The 19,684-nt window shown below is 43.1% G+C and overlaps 4 long non-coding RNA genes across 4 annotated transcripts; all 4 read left to right on the plus strand.

Moving 5' to 3' along the window:
* The first annotated feature begins 79 nt into the window (after positions 1 to 79).
* On the plus strand, positions 80 to 786 carry LOC138839421 (uncharacterized). Its single transcript, XR_011375972.1, has 2 exons — positions 80 to 225; positions 415 to 786. It is a non-coding gene; the product is annotated as an uncharacterized lncRNA (long non-coding RNA).
* Positions 787 to 6,023: 5,237 nt separating this feature from the next.
* On the plus strand, positions 6,024 to 6,734 carry LOC138839422 (uncharacterized). Its single transcript, XR_011375973.1, has 2 exons — positions 6,024 to 6,171; positions 6,363 to 6,734. It is a non-coding gene; the product is annotated as an uncharacterized lncRNA (long non-coding RNA).
* Positions 6,735 to 11,946: 5,212 nt separating this feature from the next.
* LOC138839423 (uncharacterized) lies at positions 11,947 to 12,661 on the plus strand. Its single transcript, XR_011375974.1, has 2 exons — positions 11,947 to 12,098; positions 12,290 to 12,661. It is a non-coding gene; the product is annotated as an uncharacterized lncRNA (long non-coding RNA).
* Positions 12,662 to 17,887: 5,226 nt separating this feature from the next.
* LOC138839424 (uncharacterized) lies at positions 17,888 to 18,602 on the plus strand. Its single transcript, XR_011375975.1, has 2 exons — positions 17,888 to 18,039; positions 18,231 to 18,602. It is a non-coding gene; the product is annotated as an uncharacterized lncRNA (long non-coding RNA).
* Positions 18,603 to 19,684: the final 1,082 nt, after the last annotated feature.

The following is a 19,684-nucleotide window of genomic DNA, read 5'->3' on the forward strand; positions in this document are numbered from 1 at the left end:
GGGGTGTGGTCGCCTGGGGTGGGGGGCATATATAGGAGTGTTCTGGCGCCTGGAGATCAGAAGACTGCAGGCAGGGAAGGAGGGAAGATGGCCAGGACCATGATGCCACGGGGCAGGGCTGCTGCCGCTGCTGTCCAACAGGGAACCTCACTCCAGCGAGCGCCACCCAACAAACTCAGGAAGAACAAGAAGAAGAGATCGTGTCCGCGTGGATTGAAAGGAAAGGTGATGATCCACACAAGGTCTGACCCTTGTTCACTTTGACCCCTTTCACAAAAGAGGCTCCTCTCTGGCCTTCCCTGGCACAGAATGTTCTCAGCCCTCACCGTTTCCTGTGAATGCCCTGTTCCTATGTCTCCTCCACGCTCTCCTCTCCATCAATGCTTTTCTAAGGACTGCCTGTGGTCCTTTCAGGCCCCGATAACACCTGCTGTGGTGGGTCATCTCAGGCGCTGCCGCCGGGGTGCGAGGTGGAGAATAATGGTCACCAACCGACCGGATCTACCCAAGTCCAGGAGGGAGCCAGAACCAGTACCAACCAGTGGTCCCCTTCTTAATAAGCATCCGTGTAAATGCAAGACGTCAAGGGACAAGAAGGTCAAGAATGATCCATCCACTTAGACTCCATTTAGGCAGCCACTAATGTGAGAGCCAGGCCAGGGCAATCCTGTGGGCCATCACCAAGGTCTCCACTGCCCTGGCTACTGGCATGTGGTTTGTCTTGTCCCAGCACATATTATTGCTATGGGGACAAAAGATGATGAAATAACATACATCGAAATGGTCTCATAAGCCTTTCTGTGTGCTCTGTGATGGTGGGGAAGGGGAGGGAAACAGTAGAAAGCAGTGAGTGGAAAGGGAGGGACCTGAGTCCTCTGGGGCTTGCTCTGCAATGGAAATGTGCACAGTGAACCCAATATAGAAAAGTAGGACCCAAAGGAGGTAAGAGGGAAGTCAACTACTCTCTCAGCTCTTTGTTCCATAGGAGAAGGAAAGAATGCTCTCTATGAGAGAGAGATAGAGTGAGTGAGGGGGGGATGGAGGAAGGGTGGGAATGGAGGCAGAGAGAGAGAAGGTGAGAGAGAGAAAAAGAGAAAGAGAAACAGTGTGTACGGAGTGAGATCCAGGTGAGCAGAGCTGTTAGAGTTGTGGTGATAGTGTTCTTTCCCAAATGGGGAAAATCTGATTAAACTTCTATATATGGGTGTGAAATACAATGGGGAAACCTAGAAAGATGAAACAGGCTCCTCTGAGATGTGGGCCTTAGTGGGATGTGTGAGGAAGAGCACAAATGGAAAAGAATGGTGACCACTATCTGAATACTTTGTCTGTGTGTGAGAATGGAACAATGAAACCTGGTGAAATTGGTTTGGGTAGGGGAGAAGAGTGTTGTTGGAGAAGTGATAATGCGGATGGAGGTACATAGTCTGCATATATGAACATGTCCCAATGAGGAGGGAAGGATTTGTGTGGTGGTGGTGGTATGTGGGTGGTGAGTAGGTGAGGGGGCATGTAGTAGTAGCTCTCCACAAAACCACACAAAATAATTGCCCCTACGATACCATCCTCATAGCAATATTTCTCACCTCTGCCTCAGTGAGGAGCAAATAAGGCTCTCGCAAGGCTTGGGATTGTCTTGTTCCAGGGTAAGTCATTTTAAAGAGAAGGAGGATTGATGAATAGAGAGGTAAATACACTTATGATGTTCAGCCATGCATCTTGAGAGTATGAACGAGGTTGGGAAATACGTGAGAGAATGATGGAAGGGATGACATTGACCCTAACACATTTCAACCTCAAATTGACATTGAATTGAAAGCACTTCTTGGCCACTATTTTAGGATATGTTGTTTGATATATTTTTAAGTTTTTTATTGAAAAGGTCATGTACAGAATGTAATGAGTACTGTACATTTCTTTCTGAACAGTGTTGCCCCTACCTCATTTTTCCCCAGTTTTTTTCCTTTCATGACACCTTCTCCAAGGAATACCGCTAATTTCCAATATAGTTCCTAGTATCAATACACTGCTGAATTAGTTGACCCTTTGTCCCACCATTTCTGTGCTCCCACTTCCCTCCTCAAATCAAATAAACCTATGTAGAAGACAAAGGTTACACAAATGGAAAACAGCGACAAAATGAAAACCAGAACACAGAAAGCAAAAAAGGACTGAAAACAACAATTTTCAAAAGAAAAACCTCTTGTTTCCACTTCCTGAAGTTTATTATGGTAAGCATAATTTTCTATTATATGCACCTAGCTATTGTGCCCTTGTGATCCTCTCCTAAGAATGTCATCCTTTGGTCTTAATTGTGTGAACATTCAAAGTCCCCTTAAATTTGACATGTCCATGTGTAATTTTGATCTTTTAGTGTCCATTGAGTTTACTTGTAGATTTATAGGCAAATTCTGATGATTACAAATCAGAGAAACCAAGCAACCTGTTTCTTTCGTCTGGCTTACTTTGCTTAATATAATTTTCCCCAGGTCTTGGTATTTCCTTGTGAATGGGACAGTGTCATACTTTCTAACTGATGAGTAAAACATCCATTGTGTAAATATAGCATAGTTTCTTTTTTAAAATATAGTTTTATTGTAAAAATACTGTACAGAAAGCCGACAGATGAGGAAGGTAATGAATACATTTCCTACCTCCTCCTTTGTTTTTCCCCCCGTCATGGTTTCACTCCCCACCTCCTCACCTGCTGCCTCCCCCCCAAGAGCTGTAAAGATTGTTTTCAACATAGTGTTACCATATAATCTTGATCCATTTGTCCTCTGAGTGGCAGCTGAGTCGATTGCCTATGTTAGCGATGGTAAACCACCTGCAATGGACATGACTGTGCTGGTGGCTTTTGTCTGGCTTGTTTTGGGGGCAGTTGGAAAAATGCCTAGGAGTAGGATTGCTGGGTCATGGGGAACCTCTCTGTTTAGTAGTTTGAAGAACCTCCATACAGCTTCCAGACTGGTTGCAGAAGCTTCCACTCCCAGCAATAAGTTGGTATCATTCCCTTTCGGTGACATCCTTTGCAAGCATCTGTTATTGTTACTGCTCTTGAGGATGGCCATTCTAATTGTGGTGAGCTGGAATCTCAATGTGGTTTTGATTTGCATTTCTTTTCTGGCTAGAGATGCTGAGCATCTCGTGAAGAGCTCAGAACTGAAATTCAAATGTTTATGGAATTTAACCAAAACAAACACAAAATACCAGCTCCTCTGGGACATAGCAAAGGCAGTACTCAGAGGAAAATTTATAGCTCTGAGTGCCTACATCAATGAACTGGAGAAATCTCAAATCAGCACTTTACTGATGCACCTTAAGCTCCATGAAAAAGAGAAACAATCCAACCTCCAAACTAGGAGATGGAAACAATCAAGATTCTATCAGAAATAAATGAAATAGAGACTAAGAAAAACATAGAAAGACGCAACCAGTTGGTTCTTTGAAAAAATTTACCAAATTGACAGATACTAAGCAAATCTGACTGTGTGAGAGAGAGACAGAGCGAGAGAGACAGAGAGAGAGAGAGTCAGACAGACAGAGAGACAGAGTGAGAGACAGTGAGAGAGACAGAGACAGAGAGAGAGAAGCCAATTGGCCCAAATAGATACAATTAGAGATGGAACCAGGAACGTCATGACAGAAACAATCAAGATTGAGAACATTACAAGGGAATATTTTGCATACCTGTATGATAACAAATTGGAGACTGAGAAATGGAAGAATTCCTAGTGAATATCGATATATCCAAACTAAACCAAGATTTAACCCAACTAAATAGATGCATAACAAGGAATGAAATTGAAATGGCAATATAAGATCTGCCATCCAAGAAAAACCAAGGGCCAGATGGATTCACAGTGAAATTGTATAAGGACTTCAAAGGAGAACTCACTCCAATAAATCTCTCATAATTTCTCAATGTCTTCCATGAAATTCAAAGGGAAAGATCACTAACAAAGTTATTCTATGAAGACAATAGAACCCTTTACCCCAAACCATACAGGGACTCATTAAATAAGGGAACTATGCATCCAGCTCTTTGGTGAATATTGAGGCAACACTTCTCTATAAAATTCTGGCCAACTGAATTCCACAAATAATCCCAAAGAATCATACACCATTATCAAATGGGATTCATTCCAGGGTTCAATATACCCAAGTCAATGAATGTCATTCCACAAACCCCGACAGGAGCAAGGACAAGAACCATATGATCGTCTCAAAAGATACAAGAGAAGCATTTGACAAGATCCAGCATCCCTTTATGATAAAAGATCTGGAGAATCTCAAATCCATGGAAGATTCCTCAACAAAAGAAAGGATGTACATGACAAACCTACAGCTAGCATGATACTTAATTTGGTGAAAAGTTAAAACCATTTCCTCTAAATTGAGGACAAAGAAAAGGATGTCTACTCTTTCCACTCCTTCTCAGGAGAGTGGTGAAACTCCTAGCAAGAGCAATCAGGTAACAGGAAAACCAAACGGGATCCAAATAGGGAAGGAAGGAATAAAAGTATTCCTGTTTGCACATAACAGGATCCTGTAACATGATCCTAAGTTACTTGAGCTGATCCAAAGCTTTGGCATGTAGCAGGGTATAAAATGAATCCACAAAATTCACTAGCTTCTCTTCATGCCAACAAGGGGAGAACAACCCTGAAACAAGAAAAGCATCTCCATTAGAAACAGCAAAAAAAAAAAATACCTAGGAATTAACTTATCCTTAGATGTGTAGGATCTGTAAGATGAAAACTTTGGAAATATGAAAAAGGAATGTAAGGAAGATGTAAGGAAATGGAAAAACCTTCCATGCTCTTGGATTGGAAAGATTCACAGAGTGAAAATGGCGATGCTACCCAAAGCGATCTCCAAATTCCATGCAATAGCAATGATAGTCTCAGCAACATTCGGCAATAACATAGAAGAAGCAATCTAAAAACTCACATGCAACCACAGAAGACTCTGAATAGCAAAAACTCCATAGCAGGAAGAACAACACTGGAGGAATGTCAACACTAAGCTTCAAACGCTCTTACAAAGCCATAGAAAGAGATACGGCTTGGTACTGGCATAAGAAGAGGCCCGAGGACCAACAGAATAGAAGACCCAGAAATGAACCCACAGACCTAAACCTGCCTAATATTTGATAATAGTTGAAAACACAGGATGGAAGAAAGACAGCCCCTCCACCAAATGGTGCTGGCAGAATTGGCTATCCATCCACATGCAGAAAACTGAATCTAGATCCTTACCTGTCACCTTGCTCCAGAATCAATTACAAATGGATCAAAGACCTTAATCTAAGACAAGATACCCTAAAAATATTACAAGAAAGGATAGAGAAGACACCAGGGCTCCTTGGCAAGACTTGAAACTTCCTTAATCGAAACCCACAATGACAACAAATGACAGAAAGACGGGATAATTGAAATAGTATCAAATTGAAGAATTCCTCCATGCCAAAGAACAGAGAGAGCAAAATATAAAAAGCCCACAGAATGGGAGAAGATATTGGCTGGCTGTGCATCAGACAAGGCCTCAGATCTAAAATATACTTAGAGCTCAAACAAATGAATCCCACCCCCACCCTCCCACCCAGTCGCTAAAGGAAATCTTCCAAGAAACAGCACAATAAATGGGCTAGACGCTATAAATAATATAAACAACACAATAAATGGGCTAAAGACTTACAGAGAGAGACTTCTCCCGAGAAGAAGTAAGAATCGCTAGTAGAAAGGTGATAATTGTGTTTAAGCAAATGTCCGTTTCTCCACCTAGAAATTCTTGGCCTCTTATTCCAGTTCCTTCCCCCTCTTTCCCCACTAGAGCCCCTCACATCATCACCACAGGATTCAAGATGGTGCTTTGTGATGTGGAAACCCCACCCTGGTCAGTGATTGGCTGGCTAGGAATAGCTGGCTGACCTAATAATGATGAGGGGTGTGGTCGCCTGGGGTGGGGGGCATATATAGGAGTGTTCTGGCGCCTGCAGATCAGAAGACTGCAGGCAGGGAAGGAGGGAAGATGGCCAGGACCATGATGCCACGGGGCATGGCTGCTGCCGCCTCTGTCCAACAGGGAACCTCACTCCAGCGAGCGCCACCCAACAAACTCAGGAAGAACAAGAAGAAGAGAGCGTGTCCGCGTGGATTGAAAGGAAAGGTGAGGTGATCCACACAAGGTCTGACCCTTGTTCCCCTTGACCCCTTTCGCAAAAGAGGCTCCTCTCTGGCCTTCCCTGGCACAGAATGTTCTCAGCCCTCACCGTTTCCTGTGAATGCCCTGTTCCTATGTCTCCTCCACGCTCTCCTCTCCATCAATGCCTTGCTGAGGACTGCCTGTGGTCCTTCCAGGCCCCGATAACACCTGCTGTGGTGGGTCGTCTCAGGCGCCGCCGCCGGGGTGCGAGGTGGAGAATAATGGTCACCAACCGACCGGATCTACCCAAGTCCAGGAGGGAGCCAGAACCAGTACCAACCAGTGGTCCCCTTCTTAATAAGCATCCGTGTAAATGCAAGACGTCAAGGGACAAGAAGGTCAAGAATGATCCATCCACTTAGACTCCATTTAGGCAGCCACTAATGTGAGAGCCAGGCCAGGGCAATCCTGTGGGCCATCTCCAAGGTCTCCACTGCCCTGGCTACTGGCATGTGGTTTGTCTTGTCCCAGCACATATTATTGCTATGGGGACAAAAGATGATGAAATAACATACATCGAAATGGTCTCATAAGCCTTTCTGTGTGCTCTGTGATGGTGGGGAATGGGAGGGAAACAGTAGAATGCAGTGAGTGGAAAGGGAGGGACCTGAGTCCTTGGGGCTTGCTCTGCAATGGAAATGTGCACAGTGAACCAAATAGAGAAAAGTAGGACCCAAAGGAGGTAAGAGGGAAGTGAACTTCTCTCTCAGCTCTTTGTTCCATAGGAGAAGGAAAGAATGCTCTCTATGAGAGAGAGATAGAGTGAGTGAGGGGGGGACGGAGGAAGGGAGGGAATGGAGGCAGAGAGAGAGAAGGTGAGAGAGAGAAAAAGAGAAAGAGAAACAGTGTGTACGGAGTGAGATCCAGGTGAGCAGAGCTGTTAGAGGTGTTGGTAATAGTGTTCTTTCCCAAATGGGGAAAATCTGATTAAACTTCTATATATGGGTGTGAAATACAATGGGGAAACCTAGAAAGATGAAACAGGCTCCTCTGAGATGTGGGCCTTAGTGGGATGTGTGAGGAAGAGCACAAATGGAAAAGAAGGGTGACCAACCATCTGAATACTTTATGTCTGTGTGTGAGAATGGAACAATGAAACCTGGTGAAATTGGTTTGGTTAGGGAGAAGAATGTTGTTGGAGAAGTGATAATGCAGATAGAGGTACATTGTCTGCATATATGAACATGTCCCAATGAGGAGGGAAGGTTTTGTGTGGTGGTGGTGGTATGTGGGTGGTGAGTAGGTGAGGGGGCATGTAGTAGTAGCTCTCCACAAAACTACACAAAATAATTGCCCCTAGGATACCATCCTCATAGCATTATTTCTCACCTCTGCCTCAGTGAGGAGCAAATAAGGCTCTCGCAAGGCTTGGGATTGTCTTGTTCCAGGGTAAGTCATGTTAAAGAGAAGGAGGATTGATGTATAGAGAGGAAGGGTGGGTAAATACACTTATGATGTTCAGCCATGCATCTTGAGAGTATGAACGAGGTTGGGAAATACGTGAGAGAATGATGGAAGGGATGACATTGACCATAACACATTTCAACCTCAAATTGACATTGAATTGAAAGCACTTCTTGGCCACTATTTTAGGATATGTTGTTTGATATATTTTTAAGTTTTTTATTGAAAAGGTCATGTACAGAATGTAATGAGTACTGTACATTTCTTTCTGAACAGTGTTGCCCCTACCTCATTTTTCCCCAGTTTTTTTCCTTTCATGACACCTTCTCCAAGGAATACCGCTAATTTCCAATATAGTTCCTAGTAACAATACACTGCTGAATTAGTTGACCCTTTGTCCCACCATTTCTGTGCTCCCCCTTCCCTCCTCAAATCAAATAAACCTATGTAGAAGACAAAGGTTACACAAATGGAAAACAGCGACAAAATGAAAACCAGAACACAGAAAGCAAAAAAGGACTGAAAACAACAATTTTCAAAAGAAAAACCTCTTGTTTCCACTTCCTGAAGTTTATTATGGTAAGCATAATTTTCTATTATTATATGCACCTAGCTATTGTGCCCTTGTGATCCTCTCCTAAGAATGTCATCCTTTGGTCTTAATTGTGTGAACATTCAGAGTCCTCTTAAATTTGACATGTCCATGTGTAATTTTGATCTTTTAGTGTCCATTGAGTTTACTTGTAGATTTATAGGCAAATTCTGATGATTACAAATCAGAGAAACCATGCAACCTGTTTCTTTCGTCTGGCTTACTTTGCTTAATATAATTTTCCCCAGGTCTTGGTGGGACAGTGTCATTCTTTCTAACTGATGAGTAAAACATCCATTGTGTAAATATAGCATAGTTTCTTTTTTAAAATATAGTTTTATTGTAAAAATACTGTACAGAAAGCCGACAGATGAGGAAGGTAATGAATACATTTCCTACCTCCTCCTTTGTTTTTCCCCCCGTCATGGTTTCACTCCCCACCTCCTCACCTGCTGCCTCCCCCCCAAGAGCTCTAAAGACTGTTTTCAACATAGTGTTACCATATAATCTTGATCCATTTGTCCTCTGAGTGGCAGCTGAGTCGATTGCCTATGTTAGCGATGGTAAACCACCTGCAATGGACATGACTGTGCTGGTGGCTTTTGTCTGGCTTGTTTTGGGGGCAGTTGGAAAAATGCCTAGGAGTAGGATTGCTGGGTCATGGGGAACCTCTCTGTTTAGTAGTTTGAAGAACCTCCATACAGCTTCCAGACTGGTTGCAGAAGCTTCCACTCCCAGCAATAAGTCGGTATCATTCCCTTTCGGTGACATCCTTTGCAAGCATCTGTTATTGTTACTGCTCTTGAGGATGGCCATTCTAATTGTGGTGAGCTGGAATCTCAATGTGGTTTTGATTTGCATTTCTTTTCTGGCTAGAGATGCTGAGCATCTCGTGAAGAGCTCAGAACTGAAATTCAAATGTTTATGGAATTTAACCAAAACAAACACAAAATACCAGCTCCTCTGGGACATAGCAAAGGCAGTACTCAGAGGAAAATTTATAGCTCTGAGTGCCTACATCAATGAACTGGAGAAATCTCAAATCAGCACTTTACTGATGCACCTTAAGCTCCATGAAAAAGAGAAACAATCCAACCTCCAAACTAGGAGATGGAAACAATCAAGATTCTATCAGAAATAAATGAAATAGAGACTAAGAAAACCATAGAAAGACGCAACCAGTTGGTTCTTTGAAAAAATTTACCAAATTGACAGATACTAAGCAAATGTGACTGTGTGAGAGAGAGACAGAGAGAGAGAGAGTCAGACAGACAGAGAGACAGAGTGAGAGACAGTGAGAGAGACAGAGACAGAGAGACAGAAGCCAATCGGCCCAAATAGATACAATTAGAGATGGAACCAGGAACGTCATGACAGAAACAATCAAGATTGAGAACATTACAAGGGAATATTTTGCATACCTGTATGATAACAAATTGGAGACTGAGAAATGGAAGAATTCCTAGTGAATATCGATATATCCAAACTAAACCAAGATTTAACCCAACTAAATAGATGCATAACAAGGAATGAAATTGAAATGGCAATATAAGATCTGCCATCCAAGAAAAACCAAGGGCCAGATGGATTCACAGTCAAATTGTATAAGGACTTCAAAGGAGAACTCACTCCAATAAATCTCTCATAATTTCTCAATGTCTTCCATGAAATTCAAAGGGAAAGATCACTAACAAAGTTATTCTATGAAGACAATAGAACCCTTTACCCCAAACCATACAGGGACTCATTAAATAAGGGAACTATGCATCCAGCTCTTTGGTGAATATTGAGGCAACACTTCTCTATAAAATTCTGGCCAACTGAATTCCACAAATAATCCCAAAGAATCATACGCCATTATCAAATGGGATTCATTCCAGGGTTCAATATACCCAAGTCAATGAATGTAATTCCACACACCCCGACAGGAGCAAGGACAAGAACCATATGATCATCTCAAAAGATACAAGAGAAGCATTTGACAAGATCCAGCATCCCTTTATGATAAAAGCTCTGGAGAATCTCAAATCCATGGAAGATTCCTCAACAAAAGAAAGGATGTTCATGACAAACCTACAACTAGCATGATAGTTAATTTGGTGAAAAGTTAAAACCATTTCCTCTAAATTGAGGACAAAGAAAAGGATGTCTACTCTTTCCACTCCTTCTCAGGAGAGTGGTGAAACTCCTCGCAAGAGCAATCAGGTAACAGGAAAACCAAACGGGATCCAAATAGGGAAGGAAGGAATAAAAGTATTCCTGTTTGCACATAACAGGATCCTGTAACATGATCCTAAGTTACTTGAGCTGATCCAAAGCTTTGGCATGTAGCAGGGTATAAAATGAATCCACAAAATTCACTAGCTTCTCTTCATGCCAACAAGGGGAGAACAACCCTGAAACAAGAAAAGCATCTCCATTAGAAACACCAAAAAAAATACCTAGGAATTAACTTATCCTTAGATGTGTAGGATCTGTAAGATGAAAACTTTGGAAATATGAAAAAGGAATGTAAGGAAGATGTAAGGAAATGGAAAAACCTTCCATGCTCTTGGATTGGAAAGATTCACATAGTGAAAATGGCCATGCTACCCAAAGCGATCTCCAAATTCCATGCAATAGCAATGATAGTCTCAGCAACATTCGGCAATAACATAGAAGAAGCAATCTAAAAACTCACATGCAACCACAGAAGACTCTGAATAGCAAAAACTCCATAGCAGGAAGAACAACACTGGAGGAATGTCAACACTAAGCTTCAAACGCTATTACAAAGCTATAGAAAGAGAAACAGCTTGGTACTGGCATAAGAAGAGGCCCGAGGACCAACAGAATAGAAGACCCAGAAAGGAACCCACAGACCTAAACCTGCCTAATATTTGATAATAGTTGAAAACACAGGATGGAAGAAAGACAGCCCCTCCACCAAATGGTGCTGGCAGAATTGGCTATCCACATGCAGAAAACTGAATCTACATCCTTACCTGTCACCTTGCTCCAGAATCAATTACAAATGGATCAAAGACCTTAATCTAAGACAAGATACCCTAAAAATATTACAAGAAAGGATAGAGAAGACACCAGGGCTCCTTGGCAAGACTTGAAACTTCCTTAATCGAAACCCACAATGACAACAAATGACAGAAAGACGGGATAATTGAAATAGTATCCAATTGAAGAATTCCTCCATGCCAAAGAACAGAGAGAGCAAGAATATAAAAAGCCCACAGAATGGGAGAAGATATTGGCTGGCTGTGCATCAGACAAGGCCTCAGATCTAAAATATACTTAGAGCTCAAACAAATGAATCCCACCCCCACCCTCCCACCCCGCCGCTAAAGGAAATCTTCCAAGAAACAGCACTATAAATGGGCTAGACGCTATAAATAATATAAACAACACAATAAATGGGCTAAAGACTTACAGAGAGAGACTTCTCCCGAGAAGAAGTAAGAATCGCTAGTAGAAAGGTGATAATTGTGTTTAAGCAAATGTCCGTTTCTCCACCTAGAAATTCTTGGCCTCTTATTCCAGATCCTTCCCCCTCTTTCCCCACTAGAGCCCCTCACATCATCACCACAGGATTCAAGATGGTGCTTTGTGATGTGGAAACCCCACCCTGGTCAGTGATTGGCTGGCTAGGAATAGCTGGCTGACCTAATAATGATGAGGGGTGTGGTCGCCTGGGGTGGGGGGCATATATAGGAGTGTTCTGGTGCCTGGAGATGAGAAGACTGCAGGCAGGGAAGGAGGGAAGATGGCCAGGACCATGATGCCACGGGGCATGGCTGCTGCCGCCGCTGTCCAACAGGGAACCTCACTCCAGCGAGCGCCACCCAACAAACTCAGGAAGAACAAGAAGAAGAGAGCGTGTCCGCGTGGATTGAAAGGAAAGGTGAGGTGATCCACACAAGGTCTGACCCTTGTTCCCCTTGACCCCTTTCGCAAAAGAGGCTCCTCTCTGGCCTTCCCTGGCACAGAATGTTCTCAGCCCTCACCGTTTCCTGTGAATGCCCTGTTCCTATGTCTCCTCCACGCTCTCCTCTCCATCAATGCCTTGCTGAGGACTGCCTGTGGTCCTTCCAGGCCCCGATAACACCTGCTGTGGTGGGTCGTCTCAGGCGCCGCCGCCGGGGTGCGAGGTGGAGAATAATGGTCACCAACCGACCGGATCTACCCAAGTCCAGGAGGGAGCCAGAACCAGTACCAACCAGTGGTCCCCTTCTTAATAAGCATCCGTGTAAATGCAAGACGTCAAGGGACAAGAAGGTCAAGAATGATCCATCCACTTAGACTCCATTTAGGCAGCCACTAATGTGAGAGCCAGGCCAGGGCAATCCTGTGGGCCATCTCCAAGGTCTCCACTGCCCTGGCTACTGGCATGTGGTTTGTCTTGTCCCAGCACATATTATTGCTATGGGGACAAAAGATGATGAAATAACATACATCGAAATGGTCTCATAAGCCTTTCTGTGTGCTCTGTGATGGTGGGGAAGGGGAGGGAAACAGTAGAAAGTAGTGAGTGGAAAGGGAGGGACCTGAGTCCTCTGGGGCTTGCTCTGCAATGGAAATGTGCACAGTGAACCAAATAGAGAAAAATAGGACCCAAAGGAGGTAAGAGGGAAGTGAACTTCTCTCTCAGCTCTTTGTTCCATAGGAGAAGGAAAGAATGCTCTCGATGAGAGAGAGATAGAGTGAGTGAGGGGGGGATGGAGGAAGGGAGGGAATGGAGGCAGAGAGAGAGAAGGTGAGAGAGAGAAAAAGAGAAAGAGAAACAGTGTGTACGGAGTGAGATCCAGGTGAGCAGAGCTGTTAGAGGTGTGGTGATAGTGTTCTTTCCCAAATGGGGAAAATCTGATTAAACTTCTATATATGGGTGTGAAATACAATGGGGAAACCTAGAAAGATGAAACAGGCTTCTCTGAGATGTGGGCCTTAGTGGGATGTGTGAGGAAGGGCACAAATGGAAAAGAATGGTGACCAACCATCTGAATACTTTATGTCTGTGTGTGAGAATGGAACAATGAAACCTGGTGAAATTGGTTTGGGTAGGGGAGAAGAATGTGGTTGGAGAAGTGATAATGTGGATGGAGGTACATTGTCTGCATATATGAACATGTCCCAATGAGGAGGGAAGGTTTTGTGTGGTGGTGGTGGTATGTGGGTGGTGAGTAGGTGAGGGGGCATGTAGTAGTAGCTCTCCACAAAACTACACAAAATAATTGCCCCTAGGATACCTTCCTCATAGCATTATTTCTCACCTCTGCCTCAGTGAGGAGTAAATAAGGCTCTCGCAAGGCTTGGGATTGTCTTGTTCCAGGGTAAGTCATGTTAAAGAGAAGGAGGATTGATGTATAGAGAGGAAGGGTGGGTAAATACACTTATGATGTTCAGCCATGCATCTTGAGAGTATGAACGAGGTTGGGAAATACGTGAGAGAATGATGGAAGGGATGACATTGACCATAACACATTTCAACCTCAAATTGACATTGAATTGAAAGCACTTCTTGGCCACTATTTTAGGATATGTTGTTTGATATATTTTTAAGTTTTTTATTGAAAAGGTCATGTACAGAATGTAATGAGTACTGTACATTTCTTTCTGAACAGTGTTGCCCCTACCTCATTTTTCCCCAGTTTTTTTCCTTTCATGACACCTTCTCCAAGGAATACCGCTAATTTCCAATATAGTTCCTAGTATCAATACACTGCTGAATTAGTTGTCCCTTTGTCCCACCATTTCTGTGCTCCCCCTTCCCTCCTCAAATCAAATAAACCTATGTAGAAGACAAAGGTTACACAAATGGAAAACAGCGACAAAATGAAAACCAGAACACAGAAAGCAAAAAAGGACTGAAAACAACAATTTTCAAAAGAAAAACCTCTTGTTTCCACTTCCTGAAGTTTATTATGGTAAGCATAATTTTCTATTATTATATGCACCTAGCTATTGTGCCCTTGTGATCCTCTCCTAAGAATGTCATCCTTTGGTCTTAATTGTGTGAACATTCAGAGTCCCCTTAAATTTAACATGTCCATGTGTAATTTTGATCTTTTAGTGTCCATTGAGTTTACTTGTAGATTTATAGGCAAATTCTGATGATTACAAATCAGAGAAACCAAGCAACCTGTTTCTTTCGTCTGGCTTACTTTGCTTAATATAAATTTCCCCAGGTCTTGGTATTTCCTTGTGAGTGGGACAGTGTCATTCTTTCTAACTGATGAGTAAAACATCCATTGTGTAAATATAGCATAGTTTCTTTTTTAAAATATAGTTTTATTGTAAAAATACTGTACAGAAAGCCGACAGATGAGGAAGGTAATGAATACATTTCCTACCTCCTCCTTTGTTTTTCCCCCCGTCATGGTTTCACTCCCCACCTCCTCACCTGCTGCCTCCCCCCCAAGAGCTCTAAAGACTGTTTTCAACATAGTGTTACCATATAATCTTGATCCATTTGTCCTCTGAGTGGCAGCTGAGTCCATTGCCTATGTTAGCGATGGTAAACCACCTGCAATGGACATGACTGTGCTGGTGGCTTTTGTCTGGCTTGGTTTGGGGGCAGTTGGAAAAATGCCTAGGAGTAGGATTGCTGGGTCATGGGGAACCTCTCTGTTTAGTAGTTTGAAGAACCTCCATACAGCTTCCAGACTGGTTGCAGAAGCTTCCACTCCCAGCAATAAGTCGGTATCATTCCCTTTCGGTGACATCCTTTGCAAGCATCTGTTATTGTTACTGCTCTTGAGGATGGCCATTCTAATTGTGGTGAGCTGGAATCTCAATGTGGTTTTGATTTGCATTTCTTTTCTGGCTAGAGATGCTGAGCATCTCGTGAAGAGCTCAGAACTGAAATTCAAATGTTTATGGAATTTAACCAAAACAAACACAAAATACCAGCTCCTCTGGGACATAGCAAAGGCAGTACTCAGAGGAAAATTTATAGCTCTGAGTGCCTACATCAATGAACTGGAGAAATCTCAAATCAGCACTTTACTGATGCACCTTAAGCTCCATGAAAAAGAGAAACAATCCAACCTCCAAACTAGGAGATGGAAACAATCAAGATTCTATCAGAAATAAATGAAATAGAGACTAAGAAAAACATAGAAAGACGCAACCAGTTGGTTCTTTGAAAAAATTTACCAAATTGACAGATACTAAGCAAATGTGACTGTGTGAGAGAGAGACAGAGAGAGATAGAGTCAGACAGACAGAGAGACAGAGTGAGAGACAGTGAGAGAGACAGAGACAGAGAGACAGAAGCCAATCGGCCCAAATAGATACAATTAGAGATGGAACCAGGAACGTCATGACAGAAACAATCAAGATTGAGAACATTACAAGGGAATATTTTGCATACCTGTATGATAACAAATTGGAGACTGAGAAATGGAAGAATTCCTAGTGAATATCGATATATCCTAACTAAACCAAGATTTAACCCAACTAAATAGATGCATAACAAGGAATGAAATTGAAATGGCAATATAAGATCTGCCATCCAAGAAAAACCAAGGGCCAGATGGATTCACAGTGAAATTGTATAAGGACTTCAAAGGAGAACTCACTCTAATAAATCTCTCATAATTTCTCAATGTCTTCCATGAAATTCAAAGGGAAAGATCACTAACAAAGTTATTCTATGAAGACAATAAAACCCTTTCCCCCAAACCATACATGGACTCATTAAATAAGGGAACTATGCATCCAGCTCTTTGGTGAATATTGAGGCAACACTTCTCTATAAAATTCTGGCCAACTGAATTCCACAAATAATCCCAAAGAATCATACGCCATTACCGAATGGGATTCACTCCAGGGTTCAATATACCCAAGTCAATGAATGTAATTCCACACACCCCGACAGGAGCAAGGACAAGAACCATATGATCGTCTCAAAAGATACAAGAGAAGCATTTGACAAGATCCAGCATCCCTTTATGATAAAAGCTCTGGAGAATCTCAAATCCATGGAAGATTCTTCAACAAAAGAAAGGATGTTCATGACAAACCTACAGCTAGCATGATAGTTAATTTGGTGAAAAGTTAAAACCATTTCCTCTAAATTGAGGACAAAGAAAAGGATGTCTACTCTTTCCACTCCTTCTCAGGAGAGTGGTGAAACTCCTCGCAAGAGCAATCAGGTAACAGGAAAACCAAACGGGATCCAAATAGGGAAGGAAGGAATAAAAGTATTCCTGTTTGCACATAACAGGATCCTGTAACATGATCCTAAGTTACTTGAGCTGATCCAAAGCTTTGGCATGTAGCAGGGTATAAAATGAATCCACAAAATTCACTAGCTTCTCTTCATGCCAACAAGGGGAGAACAACCCTGAAACAAGAAAAGCATCTCCATTAGAAACACCAAAAAAAATACCTAGGAATTAACTTATCCTTAGATGTGTAGGATCTGTAAGATGAAAACTTTGGAAATATGAAAAAGGAATGTAAGGAAGATGTAAGGAAATGGAAAAACCTTCCATGCTCTTGGATTGGAAAGATTCACAGAGTGAAAATGGCCATGCTACCCAAAGCGATCTCCAAATTCCATGCAATAGCAATGATAGTCTCAGCAACATTCGGCAAAAACATAGAAGAAGCAATCTAAAAACTCACATGCAACCACAGAAGACTCTGAATAGCAAAAACTCCATAGCAGGAAGAACAACACTGGAGGAATGTCAACACTAAGCTTCAAACGCTCTTACAAAGCCATAGAAAGAGAAACAGCTTGGTACTGGCATAAGAAGAGGCCCGAGGACCAACAGAATAGAAGACCCAGAAAGGAACCCACAGACCTAAACCTGCCTAATATTTGATAATAGTTGAAAACACAGGATGGAAGAAAGACCGCCTCTCCACCAAATGATGCTGGCAGAATTGGGTATCCACATGCAGAAAACTGAATCTAGATCCTTACCTGTCACCTTGCTCCAGAATCAATTATAAATGGATCAAAGACCTTAATCTAAGACAAGATACCCTAAAAATATTCCAAGTAAGTATAGGGAAGACACCAGGGCTACTTGGCAAGACTTGAAACTTCCTAAATCGAAACCCACAATGACAACAAATGACAGAAAGACGGGATAATTGAAATAGTATCCAATTGAAGAATTCCTCCATGCCAAAGAACAGAGAGAGCAAGAATATAAAAAGCCCACAGAATGGGAGAAGATATTGGCTGGCTGTGCATCAGACAAGGCCTCAGATCTAAAATATACTTAGAGCTCAAACAAATGAATCCCACCCCCACCCTCCCACCCCGTCGCTAAAGGAAATCTTCCAAGAAACAGCACTCTAAATGGGCTAGATGCTATAAATAATATAAACAACACAATAAATGGGCTAAAGACTTACAGAGAGAGACTTCTCCCGAGAAGAAGTAAGAATCGCTAGTAGAAAGGTGATAATTGTGTTTAAGCAAATGTCCGTTTCTCCACCTAAAATTCTCGGCCTCTTATTCCAGATCCTTCCCCCTCTTTCCCCACTAGAGCCCCTCACATCATCACCACAGGATTGAAGATGGTGCTTTGTGATGTGGAAACCCCACCCTGGTCAGTGATTGGCTGGCTAGGAATAGCTGGCTGACCTAATAGTGATGAGGGGTGTGGTCGCCTGGGGTGGGGGGCATATATAGGAGTGTTCTGGTGCCTGGAGATGAGAAGACTGCAGGCAGGGAAGGAGGGAAGATGGCCAGGACCATGATGCCACGGGGCATGGCTGCTGCCGCCGCTGTCCAACAGGGAACCTCACTCCAGCGAGCGCCACCCAACAAACTCAGGAAGAACAAGAAGAAGAGAGCGTGTCCGCGTGGATTGAAAGGAAAGGTGAGGTGATCCACACAAGGTCTGACCCTTGTTCCCCTTGACCCCTTTCGCAAAAGAGGCTCCTCTCTGGCCTTCCCTGGCACAGAATGTTCTCAGCCCTCACCGTTTCCTGTGAATGCCCTGTTCCTATGTCTCCTCCACGCTCTCCTCTCCATCAATGCCTTGCTGAGGACTGCCTGTGGTCCTTCCAGGCCCCGATAACACCTGCTGTGGTGGGTCGTCTCAGGCGCCGCCGCCGGGGTGCGAGGTGGAGAATAATGGTCACCAACCGACCGGATCTACCCAAGTCCAGGAGGGAGCCAGAACCAGTACCAACCAGTGGTCCCCTTCTTAATAAGCATCCGTGTAAATGCAAGACGTCAAGGGACAAGAAGGTCAAGAATGATCCATCCACTTAGACTCCATTTAGGCAGCCACTAATGTGAGAGCCAGGCCAGGGCAATCCTGTGGGCCATCTCCAAGGTCTCCACTGCCCTGGCTACTGGCATGTGGTTTGTCTTGTCCCAGCACATATTATTGCTATGGGGACAAAAGATGATGAAATAACATACATCGAAATGGTCTCATAAGCCTTTCTGTGTGCTCTGTGATGGTGGGGAAGGGGAGGGAAACAGTAGAAAGTAGTGAGTGGAAAGGGAGGGACCTGAGTCCTCTGGGGCTTGCTCTGCAAAGGAAATGTGCACAGTGAACCAAATAGAGAAAAATAGGACCCAAAGGAGGTAAGAGGGAAGTGAACTTCTCTCTCAGCTCTTTGTTCCATAGGAGAAGGAAAGAATGCTCTCGATGAGAGAGAGATAGAGTGAGTGAGGGGGGGACGGAGGAAGGGAGGGAATGGAGGCAGAGAGAGAGAAGGTGAGAGAGAGAAAAAGAGAAAGAGAAACAGTGTGTACGGAGTGAGATCCAGGTGAGCAGAGCTGTTAGAGGTGTGGTGATAGTGTTCTTTCCCAAATGGGGAAAATCTGATTAAACTTCTATATATGGGTGTGAAATACAATGGGGAAACCTAGAAAGATGAAACAGGCTTCTCTGAGATGTGGGCCTTAGTGGGATGTGTGAGGAAGGGCACAAATGGAAAAGAATGGTGACCAACCATCTGAATACTTTATGTCTGTGTGTGAGAATGGAACAATGAAACCTGGTGAAATTGGTTTGGGTAGGGGAGAAGAATGTGGTTGGAGAAGTGATAATGTGGATGGAGGTACATTGTCTGCATATATGAACATGTCCCAATGAGGAGGGAAGGTTTTGTGTGGTGGTATGTGGGTGGTGAGTAGGTGAGGGGGCATGTAGTAGTAGCTCTCCACAAAACTACACAAAATAATTGCCCCTAGGATACCTTCCTCATAGCATTATTTCTCACCTCTGCCTCAGTGAGGAGTAAATAAGGCTCTCGCAAGGCTTGGGATTGTCTTGTTCCAGGGTAAGTCATGTTAAAGAGAAGGAGGATTGATGTATAGAGAGGAAGGGTGGGTAAATACACTTATGATGTTCAGCCATGCATCTTGAGAGTATGAATGAGGTTGGGAAATACGTGAGAGAATGATGGAAGGGATGACATTGACCATAACACATTTCAACCTCAAATTGACATTGAATTGAAAGCACTTCTTGGCCACTATTTTAGGATATGTTGTTTGATATATTT

This window comes from Dipodomys merriami, unplaced genomic scaffold (genome assembly GCF_024711535.1).
Source record: "Dipodomys merriami isolate MVZ:Mamm:240054 unplaced genomic scaffold, mDipMer1.0.p SCAF_3, whole genome shotgun sequence".
Taxonomy (NCBI): Eukaryota; Metazoa; Chordata; class Mammalia; order Rodentia; family Heteromyidae; genus Dipodomys; species Dipodomys merriami.